Source organism: Rattus norvegicus, chromosome X, assembly GCF_021556685.1.
Source record: "Rattus norvegicus strain SHRSP/BbbUtx chromosome X, alternate assembly SHRSP_T2T, whole genome shotgun sequence".
Classification (NCBI taxonomy): domain Eukaryota; kingdom Metazoa; phylum Chordata; class Mammalia; order Rodentia; family Muridae; genus Rattus; species Rattus norvegicus.
Genome location: NC_141554.1, coordinates 34,745,984 through 34,772,121, shown reverse-complemented (window position 1 = coordinate 34,772,121; position 26,138 = coordinate 34,745,984). Strand labels below are relative to the sequence as shown.

Here is a 26,138-nt window from a genome sequence, read left to right as displayed (position 1 = left end):
CAATGAGTATGTCCTTCCTCAGAATGAAAATGCCCTAATAATATCTGTTCTTATGAGAGAGTGCCAGCATATAAAGATATACCAAGACAAAATCACAAAAGCCTAGCAGAACCACTCTTATATAACTTAAGTCCAAAATGAATGTTGTTGGGGCTTAGGTGTTGGGACAGTTGGTACAGTGCTTGACTAGCATGCATGAGGCCATGAGTTAGCGCTTTGGCATCGCATGAGCCTGATACTGTGGCAAACACATGCAATGTCAGCTCTGCAGAAGGAGGGAAAATTCAAGGCCTACCTAGGTGACACAGTGAGCTATACTGGGCAACTTGATGAGACCATATTTTAAATGGAATGAAAAGTAAAAGAGGGAACTGGGGAATATAGCTCAGTGAGTTCGTCCCTTATGGTGGTTCGAATTAAATGCCCCCTTTAAGACTCAGACATGTACCTGGTAGCTATTTGGAGATATGGCCTTGATGGTAGAAGTAAGTCATTATGGGAAGAGTTTTAGGTTTCAAAAGACTCACACTATTTCATGTGTATTCTGCTTCTTGTTGGGGGGGGGTCTAGATATGAGTTCTCAGCTACTATTCCAGCTGCCTGCCACTTGCTACCTTCCCCTCTGCCACCCTGGACTCTAACTCTCTAGAACTCTGTACACTGGTGTTTTGTCACAGCAATTGAAAAGAAAGTAAGGGGATGGAGAGGTGTTAAGAACTGGGCCCCCGTGACACCTCACAGGCATGGGCAACTACAGTTCTAGGGGATTCATTGTCCTCTTCTGGCCTCTGTGGGCACTGCATGTACGTGGTGCACAGACATACATGCAGCTGAAATACCCATACACATAAAGATAAATGATAAAACACAATTTTTAAACGATAAAAAGAGAACAAGTAAGACAATGTCCTAAGGGTCGTTGGTCTTGCATGGTGCCTTAGACCCTTAAAGGAAGTGTTGCTGATCGACACAGTGGAGGCTCCCGGATTTCTACGGTCCAATTTCAGGATTCACATGGCCTCATGACTGCCATCCCCCATTGTTTGAAACAGTCACACATCCATTTACACTCAAGAAAAGAGGGCAGAGACACTACCATTGCTGCAAAGAGGAGCTATGCTTTAAAAACACGGTTATTAAAAGAGCTACCGCACAAAGGCAGAGAAAAGAAATCCAGGGATGAGAGTCATAGCTATGTAAACCTTAGAAAAATTAATGTTCAGTTTTAATTTTATGATGATTAAAAGAGCAAACAAAACTGCTCTTTCCCCTAAAGTAATAAAAAGCAGGATCTCTTTCTGTTTGATGCCTGAATCCAGTAACCTAATGTGTAAACTGAACCTGTTTTTATGTAAGCTGGAATGTCGCTTCCTCTTTCCTTTTGATACAATTCTAATCTCTTGTGGGTGAATAATTGCTGTTCAAGTCAGAAAAGAGAAGCAAATCTTTTCTAAACCAAGTCTCATGACTTTGTTTGGAAGTATGTTTTAGGCATTCACATTAAAAACCACAAAAATGTGTGTGTGTGTGTGTGTGTGTGTGTGTGTGTGTGTGTGAGAGAGAGAGAGAGAGAGAGAGAGAGAGAGAGAGAGAGAGAGAGAGAGAGAGAGTGTTGTGTTTCCTTTCATTATCGGCTGAGAAAGTGGGATAGGTGGACACCGGAATGCAAACACTGGGAAGTCGCCACAGTCAACTGAAATGTTGGGAACCAGAGTTAGGCAGAAGCTAAGCACATTTGCAGAGCGCAGCAAGCAGGAAGTAGCAAAGTTCATAAGTTCAGTGAAGAGGACATCCAGAGCAGACTTCTCAGGGACACATTATCGCCTTCATAGGAGATATATTCTTCTCAATGTATAGCAGCTGCCTTCACAGAGCTCTGGGGAAGTTTCTGACCCCAGTGGAAGGCAGAGCTCACAGAGTTTGTACCTGCTTTGTGTTTTAGAACTGGAAGGAAAATAATAATAATCCTTTCTGTGCGTTCCCAGTTGGGGGAGGGGGCTTGCCTCACTGAGGCTTTTTCTTCACATTGATTTTTCAGTAAGGTCAGTGGCCATTGATGTTTTGTCACTTGTCCTAAGTAAATGTGAAGTCTGTCATTACAGGGGCTCTCACAGAGGGAAGGCGGTTAGCCACAGACTTAGGATGAAACCCCAGCCAAAAGCTGCCATCAAGGCTGTCATGTTAACTGAAGTCCAACTTCAAGAGATTACCCAGCAACAAAGGAGGCAGCTATACTTCTAGGGACACAGAGTAGCCGGCAGCCCCCCTCAGAATGTTACAGCTCAACCTTTTCTTTGGAGAGTCATTTTACTTAAATCTTAAAAGTGGATTTTTTAAAATTATTCCATTTCATTTATTTACTATGTGTATGCAGGTATGTGAGGGGGAGGGTGGAGCAGGGGGCGAGTCAGTTCTCTCCTCCCACTCTGTGGATCCGGAGGATACCCACATTTAGTTCATAAGGCCTGTTGGCAACTGCTGGTGCTTGCTGAGCTACCCTGCTGTCACAAGAGTGGATGTTCGGAAGGGGAAATCTGCAAGTGCATCAATATGGACTCATAAGCTGAGAGGAAGCTTGTGTTTTATTAACAAAACTTAGTAGAATTGCTTTGAATACTGGCATCTGGCTTGGTGACTATATCGGCTCATTGTTTGTTACTGCAACAAAATATCCACCAAAGCAACTTAAGGAAGGGCTGAGTTTGACTTCCAGTGTGGGGTATAGTCCGTCAGGCAGGAAAGACACTGTGGCAGAAGCAGGAGGCTGTTGTTCAGGTTGTATCCACAGTCAGGAAGTCAGTGAATGCCGGTGCTTAGCTCCCTTCTTTTCGCTCACTTTATTCCAGCCCTTAGGACGATGTGGCCCCAAGCGAGGGTGGGACTTCCCCTTTCAATTTACCTAGAAAATCCTTCACAGACATGCTCAGAGTATTCTTCCCGTGGCAAGTCTAAGTTCCATCAAATTAACTATCAAGATTAACCACCAAAATTTCCTTCTTAGAGTTATTATTTAAATCCTTCAGATTTCACAGGTATGCGTTTCTACTCTCTGACATATGTGCTGTTTGGGGTCAAGGAATTTTAAATGATGAAAATAGCAAGGCTCTTAATTCCAAAGTTCTATCTTCTGTCTTCTGGGTATTTTCATTTCCAAGGGATATACATTCTATAGGATATCACATCTAGACCAAGCTCCTTCCCCACAAGCTCTACCCACCATGCCAAGCGCCCTTTCCTATTGTTTCTAACCTGTGTGCAGAAAAGGACCTCGGCAGCTCACTCTGGTATCTTCCTTACAAATCTGAAAGCAGGGCTGACTAAATGGTGTGTGTATGTGTGTGTGTGTGTGTGTGTGTGTGTGTGTGTGTGTCCGCGTGCACGCGCGTACAAAGACACCTATCATCAAGTCTAATGACCTGAGTACAAGCCCTGGGAGCCACATGGTGCAAGGAGAGAACCAACTCTACTGAGCTGTTCTCTGACCTCCACACATGCATGGTGGGGTGCACAAACTCACAAAGATTCACATACACACAAGTAAATAAATTGAAACTTGGAGTTAATGTCAGAGTCTTTCCTCTTCCCCTTCTCATGGGAATAGGCAACCAGTTGGCATTATTACCTATATTAGCTCCCCTTTCTCAGTGATTTTCCTTCAGATCCAACCCCATCTCTTACATGACTACAATGGCTAAATTTCTGCTAGACCAGCTCCCAAACTTCTGTGACTGAAGTTCCAGATGACATTGATTTTAAGACTTATCACTGAAGTCATATACTCAAAATGTCTAGCATAGGGCTAACACATTGCCTCCTAAAACAGGTTTTTAGTATTTCAATAATAGCACGGTAAGTAGTTTAGAGGATTGGCTATTAGGCCTGAATCCCAGGTCTTGACCTTGAGACTTGCTGGATGTTGGTGCTACTAGTCATGTGACCTGTCTGTTCCATAGTTTTCTCACCTGGAGAAACCAGAAGAAAAAGGCTGATTGTAAGGATTAAATAAGATGATAAATAGAAAATATCTAGAACTGTATTGCTAAGAAATAAACGTTTGAAAAGTGCTAGCTGGTTTTCCTAATATCATAGTTGTGTTAACTCACTGCTGAGTCAATACGATACAGTTGGAGTTACCTTCTGTGAGGAGTCCGTGCAACTGACGCAGCTTCCAGGAACATGGTGCCTAAGTCAGAAAACGCTGCCCTTGAATAGAACTGGACAACACTTTCATTCGTATATGAATAAAATCAGACTTCTGCTACTCCTTAACTAAGTAACTGTGGATTGCCTCTACAATGTAGCAATCCAGCTGCCAAATATTATTCCACTTTCACTTCACAGTAACAGCAAGTACTTGGCCAATAGGAGAGATAAGAATGCAGATATGAAGGGCCAAAATACCTAATCTGGCTCTGAAAACAAACCAAAATGTTGTAAACAATAGAAGGTAAAGAAAAAGTACGGCTCATGCTTCTGAGATATTACTAAAGTCCTACTTAAATGTTTTCAAGGTCTTTAAATGAATTATTCAGAACAAACTAGATAACAGACATCTCCCCTCTCCCCCAGAACCCCCAGAGCTTTCTTTGATGTGAGTCTTAAAGTGAACTTGGGCCCATTATCAAGAAACCATCACTCTCTTCTTTTCATGCCTTCCCAAATGACACTCAGTATAGCATATTGTTTTTGGAACTAGGATATCTATCATGTATTATGGCTTTAAGAGTACTAGAGGGAAATTTAGTTAAGGACTAGTAAATAAAATGGTAGGTGGAGTGACCTTTGGTTCACTGCTTGTGAAAAAAGGTCTGATGTAGCTGCTTTCGGACTCCTTAACTTCCTGCCTTTACCGCCAAAGTCCTGGGACTGTAGGAGTGTGCAAACAGGCTGGACTGCACAATCTTGCTAACAAGATGATTAATACTTAAATGGTGGGCTTTGCTTTGGCACGATGACACAATGCTATCGACCTCAAATATGCTCAACGAAAATGGTTTTGTTTAGATTCCTGTAGAGACTTCTGGAAGGGTGGGTAATTTTTAATTGGTAAGAAAAATAAGTAATGACTATTAGCATCTTGATGGCTGCGTGTATACTCTATCATGTATCCCTTTTTCTTGGGCTGAGCTGGGAGTGGTAGAAAGTTTGTAGTATATATCAAAGTGTCTTGAATTCTATTCTTAGTTGTGTCTTAAAATGAATGTGCTGTCATAAGCACATTAAAAGCACTTGGGAGTAACCTTTCAATGAAAAAAAGGGAATAGAATTAGTGTTTTGGACTGTATACTTCTTATAGTCATTCTAGATCAGGAATTACATTTTATTGTGAGGCTTTAGGCCCCATATGGTATGTGGACCAGTATCTGGGTCTTCCTTACACTGACTACTGGTCAGTAGTGAATTTGCCAAGGGTAAGCACTTAGTAGAAACCGGAGAGCACAGTAATGGGCTGGAGGGGAGGTTGAGAGGCAGGGTGGAGGTCAAAGCCACGACCTGTTTTCCTGTAAGCTGAGTTACAAAATCTGCTAATGTTGTTCTAGATTTCTTCTGGTCTCTTAGATGAGATAAGCTAAGCTAAGCAGTTAGGAGTATGTGTGTGTGTGTGTGTGTGTGTGTGTGTGTGTGTGTGTGTGTGTGTGTGTACATGTGATAGCTAATTTATTATACCCATACTTCCTGGTGCAACTGGTACAGGTTTGTCCTTCCTGAGTACTTTCAGAGAAAAAGAAAGTAGTTTGTGCCTTTGCATGTTATTCGGCTCAGTTTTCACTGCCTCCCTTAAAGGAACACACACCCCATTTTGTAAATGTGCAAAATAAAGTTCAGAGTAATTGAATCACTTTTGCAAAATGCAATCTCGAATTTTCATGAAAAAGAAAAAATAGGCAAGAAAGAAAGGAGGGAAGGAAGCAAGCAAACAGGGAAGGCAGGCAGGCAGGCTGTGGCTGGAGCTATGCTGGTTGTGCTCGCCTAAACTGCACTAATTCCTGGATTGAGTACATAATCTCTCTCTCTCTCTCTCTCTCTCTCTCTCTCTCTCTCTCTCTCACACACACACACACACACACACACACACACACACACACACAGAGAGAGAGAGAGAGAGAGAGAGAGAGGAGGGGGAGAAACAGAAAATTCTTCTGCATTGCCAGACTACAAAACTAGCCTTACAGATAGCAAAGCAGAGATATAGGTCAGTTTCTATTCATTCATTTCTTATACTCCTTCAGTAAAGTCTATTTCCTTTCTTTGTGCAGTTGTCAGGTATTCTGGGATACCTATGCTTCCCTCTAGTCCTGTGGTTCATTCTATTGAATGGTCGATAGGTTCCAGACTGCCTCCTCTAGTTTGTCCTAAAGTAGAACTTCCTGTTTGCTGTATAGGTGATTCAGCCTAAGTGGAAAGCAATTTTATTGAATTTTATTGAATGGGCCTTTATCTGGGTTTGAGTGCCTAGAAGGCTTCCACAGATTTTGTTGTTCTCCTTCTCTTGATTCTCTTCATCCTCCTATTCCTCCTCCTCCTCCTCCTTCTCTTCCTTTGAGACAAGATTTTACATAGGTCATGCTAACTTAAACCATCTATGTAATTGAGGATGAATTTGTACTTCTGATCCTCCTGCCCTCATCTGGGATTACAGCTGTGAGCAACATGGATGGTTTCTGTGGTCCTAAGGCTAGAACATGGGGACTTGTACGTGCTAGGCAAGCACTCTACTACATGAGCTCCATCCTTAGCCTATGGAGTCCTGCTGTGCAATAATGTAGCTAATAGCATTACAAATAGAGTACCTTAGTAAAGGGGGAAAGGGGGAGGATAAACTCAGGCTGTTGGAGGGAGGAAAGGTATCTCAGAGATGGAAATGTCCACAGGGGGTTTGAGATATGTGTGAGTGCTCCAGGCACAACAGCTCCGTGGCACTGAGGTGCCTATTAATTTAGGGGTCCCTATCTGGAGGAGCATCTGTGTACTCAAATTAAGACAGAGCCTGAACTGAAACAAAGACACAAACTCATGGAAGATAAGCAAGGCTATAGTGCTGAATTTGCACCCACAAGAACCTCCTTCCAAAGCCACTGGCATTATCTGGAAGAGTCCAGACCTCCACAGAGGCAACATGTTTCCTGCTTTCAAGGCACAGGTCAGTGCTTGTGGCTCTGGGCCTGGGCTTTCAGCCATAGCTCTTCACCCTGCCATGTACAGAGGTGAGAAAAGGCAACGTCTATAGATGGCTTCTTGTTCCCATTCTTTATGTTAACTAATTCCAAGAAAGGAAGAAAGCAAACTGCCTTTACCTGAAGAACCAATGTAATCATGATTTCTTCCTGGTGGCGTGGTTATCACAATGATTGATGAAACAAATAACAGAGACTCGGTGTCTTCTGTGTCTCTGGTTTAAAATTCACTTGCAATCCAAGCACTCTCAGCAAGAGTTACTGGAAGAGAATGTTGGAATGACTTAGCCAAAGCCAGGGTGTAAGCCAGGGGCTTCAATCCACCTATCTACACCAAGTCCCCACCCTATCAGCCAGACTGGAGGAATTCTGTGAGAATCTTTTTCTTCCATATTCTTACACATCTATCTGACAGTTAATATCACTTGCAAACTCCAGAGAAATTCCTTGCCACCTTAAGAGTCCCACTACTGGCCTGGAAAATTACTTATGTTGCCAAAGTGCTTGCCTAACATTTCCAAAGCCCTGGCATCCCCAACACCACATAAATCAGACACAGCGACACACAACTCTAATACTCATAATGCATAGGAGGAGACAAGAAGACCAGAATTTCAAGATCATCCTTGCATACTATTGTTAAAATTTCTTCTTGGGGGAAGATTTACACAATGTCTGTACCTTCTCCTAAGGTTCTAATGATTAAACTAAGATTTGACTCCAGCACTCTGTACTCTTGGAAGCCATTAAGTGTATTGGGCTTCCATACAGAGCATGTCTGAGGGATACTTACAGGGATATGAGTGCTCCTTCTCCCAACAGGCTGAACTTAGAAAGCCTTTACTCAACAGGGATGAGAGACTTTCCCCATAGTCACATAGAGGGAGCCCCTTCCCAAGTCTCCCCTTACCTATATACTCTAGCCCAGCAGTTCCCAACCTGTGGGTCATGATCCCTTTGGGAAGATCACATAACTGATGTTTGCATTACTATTAGTAACAGTAGAAAAATTAGAGTTCTGAAGTAGCAAGGAAATAATTTTATGTTTTGAGGTCACCATAACATGAGGAACATGTTAAAGGATCACACCATTAGGAAGGTTGACAACCACTGCACTAGCGCCTTCCAGGGAGTTGCTGGATATGCAAGTAAGGCTCTCCCAATCCTTCTAAAACTTCCATGATGGGTGTAAACCTTCAACAAACCCAGCAGAGATAATCTTTTGTGAGAATAGTTGAACTCCCCAAGACGACGCTTGCACAGCTAAGAAACAGTCACTCACAGCATCTACAGAGTGACTTTGAAGCCAGCTTGCAATAAGACCCTGTCTCAGAAACAATATAAATAAATAAATAAATAAATAAATAAATAAATAAATAAATAAATAAATAAATAAATCAGTCCCACAATTAAAGCCTCAGTGTTGGGATAGAAGTAGCACTCTGGGCTTCTCATCCAACATTTGCCTACTGGAATGTTCTTCTTTGTATTCTTGAGACTATTATCTAGAAGTCAAGCCTTCCTGGAGTACTGTAGGCCAGGAGATGAAAGCAAAGACTGGACATGGGAATTTGCCAAAGTTAAACATTTGATGAGTTAGTCTTGCTTCCAGCTAGATAGCTACTCTAGGCTGTAACTAAATTAATCTTCCTCTGGGGAGTGTGTTTGAAATACAAGGCAATAGAACAGTCTGGGAGTTGACATGTTTAATTAAGTTGAGGTTTATTTATCATCATCAGTGGTTCTTGTACCTCCTTGTTCCCTGGACATTGGCATCCCTAAAGACTAGCCTTAAGTCATTTGGATCACTTTCACTTTGTCAGCTTTGAGATTCACAGTCCAGCTAGCTCAGTGCGGTAGCTTATACCTGTAACTGTGGCACTTGGGAGACATTAACAGGGTTGGCAAAAGTTCGAGGTCAGCATGCTCCCACACAGCCAGTTCCAGGTCAGGCAGGGCTATGTAGTGAGTACAGAGTGAAACTGTTTCTCATGACAAAAGAAAGAACCTAGGAAGATGTTCAGTCAATAAAGGACTTACTGCATAAAAAAATGAATTTAATCGCCAACATCCAGTTAAACACCAGTAATAGGGAGGCCAAAGCAGGAGGATTCCTGTGGGTTACTAGCCAGCCAATCTAGCCAAAATGATGAGCTTCAGGTTCAACAGGAGATTCTCAAAACTAAGGTAAAGAACCATTGAGGGAAACACACATCATTAACCTTCAGTACACACACACACACACACACACACACACACACACATACACACTCACAAATATACACACATACACACACATTCACAAATACACACACATTCACAAATACACACACACAAACACACACACACAAACACACACACACACACACACACACACACACACACACTATAATAAGGAGACTACACCTTCAAAATTTCTCTTTAACTTGAGTGTTAGCAAACTCCTGTAAAAGAACAAATGGTAAGCTTTGTGGAAATTAGTCTCTGATGATGCTATTCAACTCTGACTCTGCAGTATAAAAGTGGCCATATGCAAAAGAATTGTCATGGCTATTTTAATAAAACTTTATTTATAAATGCCAAATTTGAATTTTCTATAAGTTTGACTTGTCACAAAATATTAGTTTTCTTTAGATTTTTTCCAAGTCATTTAAAATATATAAAAACAAAACAAAACAAAACAAAACAAAACCTATTTTAACTCATGGGTCAAAGAAAGCAAGCCTGATTTCAAACTGGGCCTGTATGCCTGACTTTATCATGGAACTTACTAATATCATGCCCAGGCTGGCCTCAAATTTGTGACAATCTTCTTGTCTCTCTGCCTCTTCCCTTCTTTTGACTTTTCTTCAAATTCTAGTCTTCCAACTGTCCAAAATATCATTTTATTTTTGTCCCTTCCCCCCACCATGTGTATGACGGGTATTATACATCCTAGGCTGGCCTTGAACTCATGACCTTCCTGATTTATCGTCTTGAGTGCTGAGATTATGAATATATGGCATAGTACCCAGACAGACCTGATTTTTTTTTTTAGTATTGAGGATTGAACCTAGGGTCTCTCACATGCTAAGGAAGTGTTATACTACCCTCCTCTCCCTTTATCCATGTTCTGAGTCAGGGTACCAACCATTAAGTTGACCAAACTGGTCTTCAATGTTTTTAGTTCTTGCCTCAGCTTCCTATTTAGCTAAGATTACAGGCCTGTACCATCATTTCTGATTGTGATGTCTTTATATATGTTGATGCTCCCAGAGAATCTGTTCCCAGGTATCTTAGTTCGTATTTGTAAACCCTTAATTCACCCTTGTAAACCTTTACATAAAGCCAATGTCTGCAATCTTATTACTTGCATCTTGTAATATATCCAACGTATAAACCTCTCTTCTACCCATGGAGTTCTATATATCCAAATTAATTCTCATAGTACAGGATTTTCATCAAAGAACTCCTTTCAGTATCTCTGATACTTCATGCATGTATGCATGCGTGCGTGCGTGCCTGTGTGTGTGTGTGTGTTGTGTATGTGTGTGTGTGTGTGTGTTATAAATTCAATATCTTTTACAAAAGCTTATTTTTGAGACATGATGAACCTCACTGGGCTCACTGACTCAGTTAGGCCTGAAGACCAGTGACCTCCAAAACTCTTGTCAGTCTCTGCCTCCCAAATGCGGAGACTATAAATACAAACCACCTCTTCTTTCAACTTTTTATATGGTGATAGGGATCTAAGCTCAGTTTTTTATATTTGTGTACTAAACACTTTACCAATCGAGACATCTTCCCAGCCCTTTTATTGTTCCTTTTGTATGTTAATGCAACCCTCACCCTTCTCTTCTTCTCCTGAAACTGTTTCTCCCAGAGGATGTTTTTTGACTTTCATCCTTCATTGTACTTGATGCAAACCTAAAAGCTTTGCCTTCCTCCCTCAAAGGTAACCTGTTAAAGGTGAAGAGAAAGATCTGGTGTCTATGCCTGGGCTTCTGTTCATTGCCCCCTGCTTATATCTTTAACACACAACCACAGGACAACTGGAAAACTCGCATACAACATGTGGAGACACCACGGGGACATCAGAGTGGCTCTCTTTAAAAGCCTGCCAATAGAAAGAGGAACACTCCTCCATTGTTGGTGGAATTGCAAACTGGTACAACCACTCTGGAAATCTGTTTTGTAAAAATATAAAAATAAAAAAGTAATTGTGACTTTTACCCCGCTAGGCCCACACTGCGGTGTCCCAAGATATCTGCTAGATATCTTGGCGGAAACACAGCCCAGCCGCACACTTTCTTACACTCAAACCCTCACATAAAAGAACACACAACACAATAATCTTAGATCCAATTGGTGAAATATAATTGCCCACTTAAACATACAAAGCCCGGTACTATCCATCCCTTGAGAGCATTAATAACAACCTTTAAATACACAGAGCAGAATCTTAACATCACCTGCCATCTTGTCCTGCCAGGGCTTCTCCCTCTCTCTCCCTCCTGCCTCCTCCTCTCTCTTCCAACTTCTCTCCCACCCATCCTTCCTTCTCCTCCAATGACAGGCCTCCTTCTATCCTGTACCTGCCCCTCACCAGTACTTTACAAATTCCGCTTCTGGTGAAGTCACCTGAGTTCTGAGTCCTTGACTAGGCAGTTGTCCTTGGAGCAGTGGAATTAGCATCAAAATACAGTAACTTCAGGGCAAACCACAACAGAAATCAGTCTGGAGGTTCCTCAGAAAATTGGACATTGCAGTACCTGAGGACCCAGCTATACCTCTCTTGGGCATATACCCAAAAGATTCCCCAACATATAACAAAGACACATGCTCCACTATGTTCATAGCAGCCTTATTTATAACAGCCAGAAGCTGGAAAGAACCCAGATGCCCTTCAACAGAGGAATGGATACAGAAAATGTGGTACATCTACACAATGGAATACTACTCAGCTATCAAAAACAATGACTTCCTGAAATTCATAGGCAAATGGATGGAACTAGAAAATATCATCCTGAGTGAGGTAACCCAATCACAAAAGAACACACATAATATGCACTCACTGATAAGTGGATATTAGCCCAAAAGCTTGGAATACCCAAGATACAATTCACAGACCATATGAAGCTCAAGAAAAAAGAAAGACCGAAGTTCAAATGCTTCCATCCTCCTTATAAGGGGGAACAAAATTACTCATAGGAGGGGATATGGAGAAAAAGTTTGGAACAGAGACTGAAGGAATGGCCATTCAGAGCCATACATCCACCAAAACTAGGCAATATTGATGAAGCCAAGAAGTATATGGTGACAGGAGCCGGATATAGATAAGTGAGTGTTGATATGCACAGCACTAAATCACAGAATTTTCTCAGTCAACTCAGTAAGCAACTGAGAATGCTCATGGGACTGCTGACTCTCTACTGTGAAAAATCATGGAAGAGAGAATAGAAAGACTTTAAGAGCCAGGAGATGGTGAAAGAGCGTACCCCTAAACGGGGAACTGCGTCTCTCGCTCCGATCGCGGGGTGGGGTGCCCCCAGGAATCACGAGTAGCCATTCTTGATGTAAAAGCACGAGGTAGCTTTATTAATGAGATCCCAGGTCTTAGCGGGATCCCGGGTCGATACGTATCTCACACAGGAGACAGAGGAATCGACCCCGAGCTTCCAGACTCGGGGGTTTTTATAGGGGATGTAAGGGGCATTTGCGTGGTTACACATGATTGGTCAATTCAAAAGGTGCACGGTTACTTTCGGTGTGAAATTACATCAGCAAGGAGTATGTGTTATCTAGCAGCTCGGCAGGCAGGTAGGGTGGCTCATCTCACTCAGGGGGGGTGAAGGAAGGGGAGGGGGTGGCTACGGATGGTCAGTGTCCTTGGGGCTGATAGCTGGTTTGGCAAGTCCCATCTCTGGCTCTCCCTCAGGCACGTCCGGCCCTGCACATCCGGACTCTGACAATGAGCAACCTTTATGAAACTCTAGTTCTGCACAATGGAAAGAAAGATGTGAGGTGCAGTCTGCTGGCACATTGCAATCACAATCCTACAACACTGAGCCTGTGCAAAATTTGGCTTGCCAATCATGGATTGAGGAATGGCTCCCAAGTCCCTCCCATGCTTAACTATTGTCTGTTGGTGGGTTTTGATGAACAAACAAACAATGTTTTAATATACCCATGTGTGGTGTTTTGAATATGCTTGGCCCAGGGAGTGGCATGCTTTAGAGGTATGATTGTTGGAGTAGGTGTGACCTTGTTGGAGGAAGGGTGTCAATGTGGGCATGCACTTTAAGACCCTCATCCTAGATGCTTGGAATCCAGTCTTCTCCTATTGGCCTTCTGATGAAGATGTAGAATTCTCAACTCTTTCTCCAGGACCATGCTTGCCTGGAAGCTGCCATGCTTCTGCCATGGTGTTAGTGGACTGAACCTGTGAACCTGTAAGCCAGCCCCAAATAAATATTACCCTTACAAGACTTACCTTCATCATTGTGTTTGTTCACAGCAGTAAAACCCCATCTAAGACACTTTGGTTGAACTTGTTAGGCTCCAATTGTCAATTCCAAATGGTGGACACTCATGGACTTGATTAAATTAAAACAAAAAGACAGAAATGTAAGAAACGGACTATAGGGAGGAGGTAGAAGGGAAACAGGAAAGGTTGGGGCTACAGTAATTAGATATATTATATACGTGTATGAAATTAAGTAACACATTTATTAAAATTACAACTTAGACAATAACAATGACAAAATTTTTCAACTTCCTCCAATTTCCCCCAATTCCAAACAAAATACATGATATAAATTTCACTTGCTAGCATATGCTTTATTCTAAAATCCTACATCGACTTCTTAAAAGATCAATTAATAACACTGAGTGTATACTATTTATTGATGAAGTAAAAAATGAGTATATGGAAACCAAAAAAATCCCATTTGTGCTGATGATTTTGTTTGGAGAGTATCCATGATCCGTCCATAAATTTTTATCCAAATAAATGCTCCTAACACATAGATTAAGATGTCTTGATTTTCTAAGGTCCCCAAAACCTTCCTAACCCATAATACTATTTAAAGAAAATATCATAAAGCTAAGAAGTGCATGCTGACAGGAACCGGATATAGATGTCTCCTGAGAGACACAACCAGAGCATGTCAAATACAAAGACGAATGCTAGCAGCAAGCCACTGAACTGAGAGCAGGACCCCGGCTGGAGGAATTAGAGAAAGGACTGAGAGCTGAAGGGGCTTGCTACCCCATAATAACAACTATGCCAACCAACCAGAGCTCCCAGTGACAAAACCACTACCTGAAAAAGATGATGCATAGACTGACCCAGGGCTCCAACTGCATATATAGCAGAGGATTGCCTTGTTGTGCACCAATGGAAGGAGAAGCCCTTGGTCCTGCCACAGTTGGACCCCCAGTGTACAAGAATGTTGGGGGGGCAGATGGGGAGGAGAACACCCTTATAGAAGAAGGGGTTATGTCCAGGAAACCAGGAAAGGGAATAACATTTGAAATGTAAATAAAAATATTCAATTTTTAAAAAAAAGAAAGAAAATATTTATCCATGTATTAAATTATTGTGTTTTTACTTCAAGGGACTGTCATGCAATCTTACTTAATTCCCAGCCAGGAAAAAAATTTTGCAGTCAAAGTTAAAGGCAAAACAGAACTCTTAAAAGGCTTAGTTTCCACAGATTGTTTTATGTCCTCACATTTGAGGAACACCCACAGGAGGAGTAAGCTCCTCAAAGCTGGAGTTCTTATCCTAAGAATTCAATATTTTGTGTGATCTAGGTTGTTCTCTCACTGTCACTTCCAGTTTTATGCAGGGCTGGAGAGCTCTCTGCATGCTAGGCAAGCACAACAACTGGGCCCCAAGGGTGGATGGCTTTAGTTGGGAAGAAATATCATTTACTTCCTTGGGTTGTGTTATCATTTGATCTCATTTTAGGACACAGAAACGCGACCTGTATGTAGTCAGAGACTTATAACTGGTTACCATGTAGAAAATAAGTAACTAATGAGTGCTCAGCCTTAAATGGGACATCTATAGCAACCACCATCCCCAAGGCATAGGGAACATTACAGAAAATGTGAAAGAAAGAGCATAAAGGCCAGAAGATGAGGGTGGGGGCTTGTGAAATTTTTTCTTCCAGATTCAACATGCCATTGTACACATTAGAACATCGCAGGTATGAATCTCTGCATACTAATAGGATTCAGTAGGCTAGAAGAAGAAAAAAAAGAAAAAATTAACAAATAAAAGGAGAGAACATGAAGTGGAAGAAGAATATGTTGGGAACACTTAGGGGTAGTAGGAGGAGAGAGGTAGAGATGGATATAACCAAGATACACTGTTTACATGCACATTTGAAAATAATAAATGAAAGATTTCTGAAAAACTAAATTAATAACTAGAACTAAAAGAAAGGTGATCTCTAAAGATTCAAGAACTTGTATCCAACCTCTTCACATTGACTTTGCCATAAAGACTTCATTTTTCCCCAACTGTAACAAATGACTACTCAGTCAGTCTTTTCATGGTTCACATTTGTCATCTCCCAGTTGGCTTGGGGAACTTGCTTCTCTTTTCAAAGCCTAACATGTTCCAATCTCTAATTTCTTCTTATAAAGGATTACGTTGGGCCCAGAATGGAAATGAAAGGTCATGTCCTCATTTTAAGTTTTTTTAATTTTCTGCAAAGACTTTTCTTCTATAAAGTAGTGTATATACATGGATATCTTAGGAGACCATTATTTTGGCACACATATGTTGATTTATGGACATAATCATCATCATTTCCATTAAGCACATCCAGTAGTCTGAAAATGGATAGAATATACCATTCACTCTGCATCAAGACTAAACAGCCCGAAGTTAAGTATTGGTACACAACTACACTGGAGTTCTGGAAGGTTTTAATGATTTGTCAAGAATCCTATGACTGTTGGTCCAGCCCCCTCTTCTTACAAAGTACATTGTTTTTATTTTTATTTTTTGGTACTTTATTGTTATTGCTGTTGTTGTTAAAACAAGGTCTCAGGTTTCTCAATGTGGCCTTAACTCAACTAGGTATGTGGTCGGAAAGACCTTGAACTTCTGATTCTTTTGTTTCCACCTTTTTTTTTTCTTGACCCAAGTCAGTTGTTTTATTTTCTTCCTGAAGTCAACAGGACAAGTGCATCCTCAGGGCTTTTCTGTGTTGAATCTAATGTGAAGTAAAAGAAAAGCAGTCTTTGCATCCTACACCATGGAGGTAACCTGTCAAAAGACATCCTCAACTCACTGGGGAAAGGAACTGGAAGAAGAACCAGGACGTCTCACTGAGCAGTCCACATAGAAATTCTTGCCAAGTCCTGAGTTCAGAATGTTGAGCTGAATATAAAAGCACCTAAGGTCAGGAAAATATTCATCTTCTGTGATAAGGTTCCTCACATGGTCCAGCACAAGTATTCTGCTTCTCACGGGAGGCCTGTCCTGGGCCCTCAGGCCAGCTGCCCGGGTCACACCTCACTCCACCATCTTTGCTCCTTCTCCTGTCCGCCAACCTAGGGGTCCGAGTTTCGAAGGGCTCCGCCCCGCCTCCGGCTGCTGATTGGACAGCACCTTCTGTTTCCATCTTCTAACTGCAGGGATTGCAGGTGTCTGCCACCCTACTTGGCACAGTTTATTGTTTTAAACACTACCAGGAAATTCTACTGGTCACTGTACCAAGTACTAAGACTGTTGCCCTTAATCTCCCCTATGCACATTCCCTGTGCAACCTGTTAGTGAAGCTCTGTGACAAACTATGGGACCTGTTGTTCACACAATGCTCAACAAGGATTCAGATAGACAAGGCATGGCATATTGTCCATCTGTCTGCCATAGTAAAGAGTGGAGATAGACATTCGACATTTGTGTAGTGATCACTGTGTTATGGTGCCAGACCCGAGCAGTTTGCTGGTTTTATTTTTTAAGTGTGTGTGTGTGTGTGTGTGTGTGTGTGTGTGTGTGTGTGTGTGTGTTGGAGTAGTGCTTGTGCCATGGTATGTGTGTGGAAATCAGAATACATCTTTGGGAAGTTAGTTCTCTCCTCCAACAATTTAGTTTCTGAGGATTAAACCCAGTGCATCGGGTTTGGTGGCAAGTGCCTTTACCTGTCTCATTGGCCCTCAGATTTTTTTTTCAGGGAATGCCTCATACTGAAACTGCAGTTCTGATTGGCTGCTCAGTCAAGCTCTGAGATCAGCTACCTTGGTCCCCTCCCATAGTTTGTTTGTTTGTTTGTTTGTTTTTTATTTTCAGGGTGCTGAGTAGCTGTGAATTCAGATCCTCATGCTGGCATTTTATTCATGATTTTACCTCCCCAGAACTTTATTTTCTTTTTGAGCGATTGTAACCTAGGCTGGTCTCAAACTCACTATGTGGCCTAGCATGCAGGAAACCCTGGGATTGATTAATGTACTACTGAAAACTGGGCCATGCTGTCTGGTACATGCAAGCAATTCCATCACTTGGAAAGTAGCGGTGGAAGATCAGAAGAAGTTCAGGGAGACACAGTTTTAACAAGTAGCTTTGAATTTTGAGGGAGAAAAATGACTGCAGCTCTTGAGTGGAGCTAGAAACTGCATCATGTGTCAGGCACCACCATCCACAACAGACTGATACCTGACTTTTGCCTGAGAATAAAAAGGGGCACACTCTGTAAGATCAACATGGTGAATTGAGACTGTATGGCTATATGGGTATATGGAAATCATATCAAAGAAACCAGGCACAATAATTTATCAAATACTCCAGACCAACAAAATGGTATAACTCTGTCATATGACAAGGCATACTTGACTTCACTATCTACCCATCTACCTGTTGTTGTTTGAACCTATATTCAAACCTGCCATTTTCTGCTCTCAGACTCCAGTGCAGTCTTTCACCTAGAAGCTGAACTCTGCAGTTTCACTCTCAAACCTTAACTTCAGCGACTCCACTTGCAGCCCCTCCTTGTTGGTCTCCTTTCTTATCTTAATGGTAAAGACTCTCACTCTCGGCCTGCTTCTGTAAGCCTTTGATACTGTGATACAGCCTCTTTAACTCATATTAATTATGTAAATCATATATGTACAGGTAGATGCGTGATGTGTGGCATGAGAATTAATAATAGTAATTAAGATCTAAACAAAAGAGTCTGCATTCATTCACCTTGGTCTTGTTATTAAGAGAAGTGAGATTATATGGCAAATTGCTGACATTGATATCATTAAACCTTGTGATTTTATTGTTATTCAATAAATTCTGACATGTGGAGAGACACACATTTTGTTCATCCTAGGTAACTTGAATTGTCAACTTTACACAGCTCAGTCATATGAAAGAAGATTCTCAACTGAGCAGTTGCCTAGATTTGAGCAGGCTGTAGGCATGTCTGCAGGGGGTTGTCTTGATCATTAACTGATTTAGGAATGCCCAGCCCACTGTGGTCAGCACCATTCCTGGGTCAATGGCCCTGGGCTCTATAGGAAAGTGAGCTAAGCCTGTTCATGTAAGTCAACCAGTAATCTGGGCTCCATCACATCTTCTGCATCAAGTTCCCGCTTACATTCTTGCCCTAATATCCCTCAATGATAGACTGTGAGCAAGAAATGCAAGTAAAATAAATCCTTTCACCACCACCCCCAAGTGGCTTTTGGCCAAGATATTTGTCACAGTACCAGGCTGAAACTATAACAGCGTTCATCAATCAATACTTGAGCATAGGGCCGTCACAAGAAACAATGATTCCAGTAAAGAAAGATGTCAGCCAACAAGAAAGCAGAAAAACAAAATCGAGAAAGATGGCAGCCAACAGGAAAGCAGAGAAAACAAAAGGTTGGGCATGGTGATGCATACATGTAATTTCAGCATTCAGAAGGCAGAAGAAATGAGTCCCAGGCTAGCCAGGTCTGCATAGGGAGATTTTGTCTCAGGAGACCATTAAAAAGAAGACTGGTCATGTTAGCACATCCCCGTGATCCTAACTCACAGAAGGGGGAAGCAGGAGGATCTGGAGTTTGAAGCCAGCTTCAGATACATGAGACCTTGATTCTATAATTATGAGAACATACACACACACACACACACACACACACACACACACACACACACACACTTACACACTGGTAGAGTAGATTTGTAATGCAGACATATAGAAACTAAGGGAGGGGTAGTAGAGGAAGAGGGAGATAAGGATATGGGAGAAGGATAAGCTCCATATAAAATATACACTTGTATGAATATGGATAAAATGACTATAACTGATATGCTTAGCACAGCTCAGAATTAATTTCATGTGCAAAAAAATATCACTCAACTACATGCTTGGAAGGTGTGAATTTCATGGTATGTGAATAACATCTCCATAAATCTATTTTTCTAACAAGAGTTGGAAACCTTAGATGGATGTCATCGATTCCACGCAAATTCTGTTTCAATAAAGTCAATTTACCAAAAGACATGTAAGGGTGATCCCTGTGGTCCAGTGGCTTGGAGGAGGAACTCCTCTTCTGACAAGAGAGAAGAGTACAGACAGAGATGGCCACGGTCTTATCAGCTAAAGAGGAACTGTGCAGGAAGAGAGTGAACAGTCAACCTTGACCTGGATGCTTTCTCCCGCCCTATAAACATTAACATCTCAGCCAGTCATACATTCACTCCCACATCCATGAGCTCACTCTGACAGATCTTAATGCAGTCTGTGAGCTCACTAGGCAGAATATGTACCAGGACAAACTTTCCCCTTCTGTGGCTAAACTCTGTCAGCCTTCAGCCTGTTGGTATTCCTGTCACACAGAACCCAGATTGCCTTGGCAGACAACTGGCTGAATGTGTTTTTTTCCTCCTCCCTTTAATCATGGGTAGCTTCATAAACTATAGGAAGGTAGGAATAAAGGCTGAGTCAGAAGGCTTGGGGCTGGGAGGCAGGCTTGAAAGATAGAGATCTGTAAGTACCTCCTCATTTATCAGCTCCTTATTTAACAATGTACCAGAGGCTATCAGACAGTGTTTTGCAACAAGACAAAACCATAGCAACCAGACTACAAAGAGAAGCTCAGGCTTCTGGAAAGGGCTGGGAGTCTCTGAAGAGATGTGAGAAATTTGCATCTAATTCCTGGTGTGTTTTGTTTCTATTCAGTAGCCCCTGGAGATGCACCATGTTTTCTTTTATGCACCCCCAAATGAAGATTTACTAAAGTTAAAAAACTGGGGACCCTCAGATTGGAATCCTTTAGCTGAGAGAAGTTTTAAATAGAATATTTTTTCTCACTCACACATTCTTGGGCTGGTATGTAGCTCAATGTGCAGAGTATGGGCCCAACGTGAGGAAGCATTGGGTTTTAATCCAAGCACCTCATAAACAGGGTGTGGCATTGTTTGCCAGTAATCTCATCAGTTAGGAGATAAAGGCAGGAAGTTCAGGAATTCAGGGCCAGTTTCCATGCTACAGTAAGTTCGAGGCCAGCCTGCGATATAGGAAACCCTTTCTCAAGACAAACAAACACTGAAACAAAGCTCAAAACAAAACAAAATCTTCCTTAAGAATATACTGGGTTAGGGCTGATTTTTAACCAAATATTACCAATAATCTCTTTATCTTTTTTATCTTTCCCTCTAGCTTCAGCTCAGCTGGGTCTCCTCATGTCCACAAGGCCTCCTCCACTACAGACCTGTTTGCCTGGACCGAGATCAGAACCTGAACCCATTATTTCCTGATCTCAGACCCTAGTACAGCCTTTGGGAAAAAAAAAAACAGGAAGTTGAGATTAGGTAGAGAAGCCAGAGGCTGGCCTCTGTCAGCTTAAATGAAAATACATTGTTCAAGGCCAGTCGAGGTTACTCGGTGAGTTTCAGACCAGACTGGACTACAAGGTCATATCCTGTCTCAAAAAAAAAAAAAAAAAAAAAAGAAAGAAAGAAAGAAACCACAGCAGCAAGAACTAAGTGAATGTCCCATGGCCCTCCAAAAGAATTAAAAGGCAGTACTTGTACATGAATGTTCACAGTAGCAGTGTTCATAATAGGCAAATGGAGGAAGCCAAAATGTCCATCAGGGCATGTGTGCCTAAGCAAAGCATGGCACAGCCCACAGACACACAGTGAAAGATTACTGGGCCATCAAAAGCTATGCAACACCAATACATATTTGAGATGATGCTCTTACTTTGTCATTACACATCACATGAGTGTATCAGAATATCACACTGTATCCCAAACATGTATACAATTATCATGGGTCAATTAAAAAAAGTACCAAGGGGAGATATACTTGAGTTGGAAAACTGCTCGCCCTGCAAGCATGATGACCCAATCAACCTCCAGAACCTATATTAAATCATGAAGAGAAAAAGCCAAGTGCAGTGGCACATACCAGTGTGGTACTGGTAAACTGGAGCCAGTTGGGTCCCTGGAGCTCATGGGTCACCTAGCCTACTTGGTAAGTTCTAGGTTAGTGAGAGACAGTCTCATATTACAAAAAAGATGCACATTCCCTGAGGAACTACATTTGAGGTTGTCCTCTGCCTGCCACGACATACATGTTAACTCAGCCCTGTAACCCCAGCACTTAGGAGGTAGAGGGTAGGATGATTAAGGATTTAAATTGAAGGTCATGCTTGACTTGAAAGAGAGCAGAAAGGGAACAGAGAGACAGGGAGACACACACACACAGAGAAAGAGACAGAGAGAGAGAGAGGAAAAGGGAAATGTGAGAGGAACAGGTATAGGTAAAGAGCCCTGATGAGAACAAATATTGACAGCAGTGTGATTTGTTGCAGAAGCCACTCCTTGAGCTACTCTGAATCACAAGGAAAAGTTAACAAGTAAGGTAAGGTGGAATTTGGTTAGGAACCTAAAGGCATGATAAAGAACGTAGCAAATATTTACAGGAGTTTAGAAATGGCTTCACACAAGGCAATAGATACATTATAAAGAACATGTAAGTTCACTCAGGAGTCAAGGCTTTTAGCCCCTGTTTGAGTGACTATATGACTGTAAACTTGGTCAGGTCGTGTAACTTTCCTGGTCTTGATTTGCTCATCTAAATATATCCCAGAGGGATATGGCATCCCAAATGTTTGTGGAACATTTAATGCATAACGATTGATTCCCTTAGGGCAAAAAGAAGGTAACTTTGAGATGAGCCTAGTGCTTCTTAGACTGGTATCCCCTGAGACTTGTTACTAAACCCATCTATTTAACTGTAGATCCTCCGGCACTTCTGGACCAGGAACTATTCTTTCTATTGCTGTGATAAATATCATGACCAAAAGCAAGTCAGGCAGGAAGTGCTTTATTTGGTTAACCCTTTTATATCATAGTGCATTTCAAAGTTAACTCAGGGCAGGGGCTCTAGGCAGAGACCTAGAGATAGGAATGAAAGCAGAGGCCATAGAGGAGAGCTGCTTACTAGCCTGCTCTCCCCATGATTTGCTTAGCCTGCTTGTATTCTCACAGCACCCAGAACCACCTGCCCAAGGGCTGGCACCTCTCACAGTGCAGTGGGCCTTCCCACGTTAACCATGAGTCAAGAAAATACACTGTAGTCTTGTCTACAGACAAGTCTGATGAAGACATTTTTCTCAGTTGAGGTTCCCTCTTCCCAAATGACTAGATTATATCAAGTTAATAAAACATTAACTAGTTCAGGGACAGAGGTTGTGTCCTCCAGGCTGTGTCCTCGGTGCATGAGATTTGGAGAGAAGGATGATAGAACAAGCATGCAGGAAGCAGCTGGGATATAAATCAACAGGTCATGATGACAGTCACAGGAACCATGATGTGGCTTATCTGGGACAATGTCTGTTACTTACAGCCCTGATTTAGTAATAAAGGAGTGAAAGGGGAAGATCCAGAAGGAAGGCACAAGCAATTTCTACATAGACATGCTTATGAAAGGCCTGAACCTCTCTGGGAACCCCACAGAGAATTCTAGATAATGTCAATACTAATCTGCCAGAATGCATTTCTCTGCCCCCCCGCACCCCCCCCCAGAATTAAGTCTAACTAATAAGAAGATTTCAAATTAAAATATCATGGCATACATTTGTAAGGACTGCAATGCAATCATGAAATCTGTCCCTAGATGCAATGTCCTGGAGCACCTGAGTACCTACTTGGTTTTTGTCCCCTCTGGTTATTATTTCTTAACTCAGCGGGATACAGCACAAGGGCAGGGCTCTGTCACTGATCTCATGTAGAGTATATCCTGCCAATTATTCTGATATTTGACTTACTTTAGATTCTTCGCTCAAACAAACATCAAGCTTTCATTTGGGTTTTTCGGGACAGGATATCATCACATACCCCTGACTGTCCTGATATGCACTCTGCTTTCCTAGTCTGTCAGCTTGTGGTAATCCTCCTGCCTCACCCTCCCTAAGTGCTTGAATTATGTATGTGCATTCCCATGCCTGACTGTAATATCCATTTTGAATGTTTTCCTAAGAATTTACCTTCAGATGACTTCCTTGCCTCTAACCTTGTAAAGAACTAAATCTCCTTTGATGTTTTCTACATGACTGCTCCTTAGGGAATTCTTCTTGGAAGCTGACATTGGTTAATAAAACCTCAATCAAGAAGAATGTATGTTTGTTGAGATCTAATTCTTAATTACTCAGTCTCCTCCTAGCAGCACTTAGCAAGATGTTGAATATCAAATGCATTCATAGTTTTCTTATTATTATACATATATCTGAAATTTATGTTAATATTATAGAGAACATTATATAATAAATGTAAGTTTTAGAAGGAAGGTATATATGTGAGTTTTAGATCTCACTTGGGGATCATTCTGGATTTTTTATTTTACCTTTTTCCGGTTTTGTTTGTTTGCTTGTTTTTGAGAGTCTTAAGTATTGCTGGCCACAAATTTGTTATGTAGTGAAAGATGGCCTTGAACTCTTGATCTTCCTGCAGATATCTACTTCATGAGTAGGGTTGCAGGCTTGCACCAACTTGCATGGTTGACGTGCTGAGGATGGAGCCCAGGGCTTTGAGAAAGCAAGGGAAACATTCTACCAGCTGAGCCCTTACTCTAACTACCCTATGCTGACTGGAACAGGTCCTCACTACATAGTTGTGACTGGGCTGGAACTGCCTGAATAGATCAGGGTAGTCTTGAACGTCTGACAGTCTCCCTGTTTCTGCCTCCTAAGTACTAAATTTTAAGTGATTCTAAAATTATTTTTTACATTAGGATATTTCCAAATCTGGCTTATTTTGCTTGGTGTAATGATTTACAGTTCTACTCCATTTTTCTATAAATGTTGTGACATGGTTTTTCTACATAGCTAGATATAATTCCATTGTGCATAAGTAAATATATGCACCAGACTCTCTTTATCCATTCATTAGACTGGATTCTCCAGCTGGGAAATGGACACAATCATATCTGACTTTAGTATTGAATCGTATCGCTACAATTTGACTAATACCAACTGATAGACAAAAGCCCGATTTCCTATACATCTGGTTTGCTCTATATTACCCTAAGCATCGCACTGAGCCAGTAAGACTCTTGAAGAACTAGAAAAGACAAAGAAAGAAGTGATCATGGAGTTTATGGAAAATACAAAAATGCAACCCTTTCTGCTGTTCATTAATTCTGTACTTTCTTGGTTTAACGAAAAGGATCACAACACTATGAAAGGTAGCAAGCAGGAGAAACTTTGTATAAATGAAAAATGCTGACACAAATTCAAAGGCCCTGTAAATTCCTGTGCTAAGCATAAGCCAGGAGGGCAGGCTCCTGGCTGTCCATCTCTGAATGCACAAAGGAGTACTTGGAGGTGTCTTGTTTTCTAGGCACTAACAGGTCTTCACAGGAATGAAGCAATGTATCCACATGTCAGAGGCCAGCATTGTTTTTCACAGGCCTCTGCAAAGTCATTATGGGACAATAGACAAGGCCATTTTCCTGCCTTCTCCTGCCAGCATGTCTCATGTGAAGGTTACCAAGGGAAACAATCCCTAGGGAAATAGCCATCATGTCTGCAACCTGGGAGATTTCAGTGGCAACACTATTCTCTTCAGGGACACATCCCACCACAATTTCATCCTGGCTGTAGATGAAAGAGAGAAAGAGAGAGAGAGAGAGAGAGAGAGAGAGAGAGAGAGAGAGAGAGAGAGAAGAGGAGAGCAGAGGAGAGGAGAGGAGGATGGGTGTTTACAATTATTCATACCTTTTCACATAACAATTACACTTACTATATCTAATCTAAAAAATGATTGCAAGTATATTTAAACGTTTGACTATATTTAAACGTTTGAATGTTCACTACTGCAGGTTCAGGCTTTGCAATAAAAAAATGTACTTTAAGGATTCGGCACATGATTGAACATTTGATTGCCCCACTCCCAAACCTGAAAATTTATATATTTAAGACCTATACCATAGTGTGATGGTGTTCAGAGGTGAATCCTAGGAAGGTAACTAGGTTTGCATGAGGTCACGAGAGTGGGGCCCCATAATGAAGTAAGCCTTCATAGAAGGGATAGGAACTAGAGTATTCTCTGTATCTCAGCTCTCTTCTTTTTCCTCTGATCCACATAGGTAGATACAGCAAGAAAGTGGCCATCTATAAGCCAGGAGAGTCTCCTCACCAGCAACCCCTTAGATCCTCAGTTTCTAGTCATAAGGGAAAAAAAACTGTGTATATGTTTATACATGGCTCTCTCTATGTGTATGCAAGACACAATGAAGCATTGTGTATCTTCTTTTATTCTACCCTTTTTTTTTCTTTTTGAGACAGCCTGTCTAACTGGCCTGAGTTTCCCCAGTTCAGCTAGATGAGTTCAGCAAGCCCCAGGGATTCTTCTGTCTCCACCCTGCCCCCATCACACACACTGGGATTAAAAACATGTGCTACCACATCAAGCTTTTTAACATGAGTGCTGGGGATCCAGACTGAGATCCTCAGGCTTGCCCAGCAAGCATTTTACCATTT

The 26,138-nt window shown here is 41.7% G+C and overlaps 1 long non-coding RNA gene across 3 annotated transcripts in view; it reads right to left on the bottom strand.

Moving 5' to 3' along the window:
- Window positions 1-12,722: 12,722 nt before the first annotated feature.
- The window catches only part of LOC147998193 (uncharacterized), a 61,943-nt gene continuing 48,527 nt past the window's right edge, over window positions 12,723-26,138 (bottom strand). For all 3 annotated transcript variants that reach the window (XR_015646964.1, XR_015646965.1, XR_015646966.1), the window contains 2 exons: window positions 13,648-13,750; window positions 12,723-13,152 (listed from right to left, as the gene is read on the bottom strand). This is a non-coding gene — a long non-coding RNA (uncharacterized LOC147998193). The remainder of the gene's footprint in view (window positions 13,153-13,647; window positions 13,751-26,138) is intronic.